This window comes from Jaculus jaculus, chromosome 8 (assembly GCF_020740685.1).
Source record: "Jaculus jaculus isolate mJacJac1 chromosome 8, mJacJac1.mat.Y.cur, whole genome shotgun sequence".
Lineage (NCBI taxonomy): Eukaryota > Metazoa > Chordata > Mammalia > Rodentia > Dipodidae > Jaculus > Jaculus jaculus.
Window position 1 is genome coordinate 42,676,457 of NC_059109.1, and position 3,873 is coordinate 42,680,329.

Below are 3,873 nucleotides of genomic sequence, written 5' to 3' on the forward strand. Positions count from 1 at the left end.
GTTGTGGTTCTTTTTTGTTTGTTTAATTAATTCAATTGTTCTAGTTCTTTTTGCTTGAATTGCTGCCTTCAGCCTTCGCTGCCTCTCATTTTGTAAGATCCCAGCCAAGTTCCTGACCTCTGCTGTGCAGCCAGGTGTAGGAACCCTGCTACTCTCCCCTCTTTGCCTATTGTAAAACAAAAAAAGGTAAGGCTGACAGGATGCACTGACAGCCCACGAAGGCAGTCCTCAGCGCTCAGCCACCCGCGGCCCTGTCGGTACAGGCGTCTCACTCCGTAGGAGCCCGTGCGCGAAGCCTTTCTCCTTCGCACCCTCGCTGCTGTACCAGCCTGCGCCTGCCTGCCTGCGCCCGCGCGGTGCGGTGCGGGGAGCCGGGAGGACGGCCTGGGAACATGCCTTTGGGAGTCAGGCAGCACGGCTAGGAAGCCAGCTCTATTGGTGGTCCTTGCCTCTGAGGATCCGTTTCTCCCACCCCTCTTTCTTTTTTAATTAAATGGACACACAATGGTATGTTTATAGAACTGGAACATTAAATGACACCACGTGCCTGCAAGAGGTTAGCCCCAGGACGACTAGTAGGAAAGGCTCACTAATGTTAGCCGTGACTCCAGGGGAATGGAAGTGGAGTGCTGTGGGCGTTCATTGGTTTGTCTGCCATTAACGGGGTTGGCGTGAGAGTGAATGTTGTTATCTGTCCTTCCTTTATGGATGAAACCAGCCTGTGGAACGTCGGTCACCTGCTGGTAGATGGCCTCATTAGGACTTGGGCCCAGATTTCACTGGCTTTCTCTCGGCAACAGGGCTCTGCAAGGGACGTGGAGTTCTGTAACTTATTCCATGCGGAAAATTTTAAAACAGCAGTGGAGAAATCTATTCTCTGCCTTCCTGATGAGGTACTAGGAAGTCAAGACAGAGAGTTCCAGATTCCTCTTTACTATCTCCTGGAAGCTAAGTGGCCTGCTCTTAAAATGGCCGATCTGAACTCTGCGAGCCGCACCCATTGAGAGAGAGGTGAAAGCAGTGGGTCCTGTCCTGTCTATAGGCAATGAACATTCAAACTTTGAATGTAGACCTGGGGAAATGGCCCAGTGGTTGAAGGCACTTGCTTGCAAAGCCTGATGGCCTGGGTTTGATTCCCCAGTAACCATGTAAGATACACAGAGTGGTGCATATGTTGAGTTCATTTGTAGCAGTAAGAGGCTCTGATGTGCCCATTTTCATACCCTCTTCCTCCTCTCCCTCTCTCCTTTCCTCCCACCTCCTCCCTCTGTGTGCTTACAAAATAATCATATTTTTAAAACCTTGTGTGTAACAGGTCACAGACCCCAGAGCCAACCCACTGCTTCAGGTTGGCAGCCCCTGGTCTGCCCTCATGTAGCATTCAGGCCTGCTATAAATTCACCCCTCTTTTCACTTAGCTCAAGTGTTCTACAGAGACCTCAAGTCCCTGTTTTCTCAGCTTCCTGGGTCACTCATACATATTCATGTGCAGCAAGGAGCACCACCCAGGTGTCTGGGAAGTTGGATAGTCATTCAGTCAAGCGCCTGAACAGAGCCATTTGAGAGCGTGGCACATGTGACCTGGGGCATGCCACCCCTTCCTGGAAAAGTCAGGACTGCTCACTGTCCTTGCCTTACCTGCTCATTTATGGGGCTTGTTTTCTACTTGTAGTGAAGAGAGAGAGGTTGCTGCATTTGTTTGCAGGTACCGTATTTCTGGATGGCCTGATGTGATTTCAGAGGCAACTCCAAGCTTCTGTCTATTGCTCTCCAAGGAGGTTCTTTCACCCAGTGCCTGGTTTCCTGGCACAGCTCCGTGTGGTAAAGCAGCCTAGGGTGCTGGAAGCTTAATGTGCAAACCCCATCCACTGAGGGGCAGTAGTCGATCTCAGCGACTGCTGCTGGCTGCCCAGCACTTTCCACCTGCGCGACCACAGAGGGAGCGTGTGTGTCACAGAGGTTGTATTGTGAATGTGCATGACTCCAGTTAGGCCAGTCTTCTTCCCTTGGGCTTTGCAGCAAAGACGTGTGCCTTCCGATAGTCCAGCAACGTGAGCATCTCTCCTTGGAGCATCAGGACCGCCCATCTGCATCAGACTGCCCAGACCTGGAGGTTGAAAAACAGATGGGACCCGTGTGCTGATCAACTCAATTCCTCCTCAGGTGCCCTGACAGGTGAGTCCATGTTAGAGTGCCCAGGGTTTGTTTTGACCCAGGAAGGGATGACAGAAAGATGTTATGAAGAGAATTGACAAAGCCCTATAAATGAGGTTCACCATGCTATGCATGGGGAAAATTACCTGTCCAGGCTTTTGAGGGTAGCTGGAACTGGCACTCTTTCCCATTGTCCATGGAACACGGAGCCACTGGTCACCATGTCAGGGATTTCTATCCCTCTGGGTTGGAGAACAAGTCACAGCCACAAGCAGACAGCATCAGAACTTTGCAAACTGATCACCATTTGTGGGTACTGTGCCCACTTAACAGTAGCCCTGTGAATGGCCCTTGACACATAAGCCTTCAGACCAGGTGCTGGCTGAAATTTGACTGAGCAAAGCTCCGAGGGAAAGGAGGACGTGGTTTATCAAGTATCCTTGGAAACATGTAACATTCTAGACAGTAGGCACTACTAAATGATTCACATGGGGCCTGGAGAGATGGCTCAACAGTTAAGGTGCTTGCTTTCAAAGCCTAATGACCCAGGTTTGATTCCCCAGTACCCATTTAAAGCCAGATGTACAGTGGCACATGCATCTGGAGTTTGCTTGCAGTGGCTGGAGGTCCTGGAGCAACCATTCTCTCTCTCTTTCTGTTTGTCTTTTATCACTGTCTTCTTGCAAATAAATAAATAAAAATATTTTAAAAGTAAATAAATGATTCATATAGGCCTGTGCGGTCATTGTTGCCCAGTCAGTGGACCACTTGTCCCTTGGCACTAGGAAGGTGGTCATCCCTGTCAAAGGGCTCTTTTCAAGAAGTAGGTGTAACCTGGTGAGATGTTTGACCCTGGACCCTGGTCACTCTCAATAAGGAGAACATGCTGAGTGAACCTGGGTACTCATCCCCAGAAACATGCTGTGGCCTGTAAGACAGGAAGGAAGTAAAGGAGGATGAACATAGCTGTATTGGGTCAGAATTTTAGGTTAGGAATGTATGGCAGCAATCGACTGAAAACAGATAATGCAGCAGCCACCCTGTCTCCAGCAAGTCTCCAGCAGCTGCCCGTACCTTTCCACATAGAGGGAGTTGCTTGTGGGATCCAGACACCGGCTGAGGCTGCCTTACCTTCTCCATCAGCCATCGAGCTGCCCTGCTTGCTGCCAGAGTTCTGAAGATGGGTACCCGGGATTGGTTTTGTTCTGGAATGGGAACATACAAGCATATAGAAATGGCTGTCCTGAAGGAAAACAGGAGGCAGGGTGTGTCATGCAGAGCCACATGGGGAAGATCAACATTGGCACCGAAGGCAGAGGGGCCACTGCCCTTAGAGGGGTTTTCACAGGAAGGAACAGTCAAGGCAGAGTAGGCAGACTGAGTCGGTTGAGATTGGGTAGTTTAGTGGGCTCTGGGCTTTAAGGACGCCCCCCCGCCCCATCAGTTGCTTGGTATCTGGCTGTGGGAAGATTTAGAGCAGAGGGAGTTCCGCCTCGATGTGTTAGTTGCATAAAAGAGATAGTCAAGCTTGTGCACAGTGGGTGGGTGGTTTGTACATCAAAAGCTTGTTAGCCGAGGGGCCTTGTGTTCTGGGTGGGAATTTGCTATCCTGTGAGGAGCAGTCTTACCAGGATCAAGGGCTCAGCTCCTAGAGCATTAAACATACCACAAAAATCAAAACATGCACTCAATACATGGCTATGCTGCCGTAACATGCGA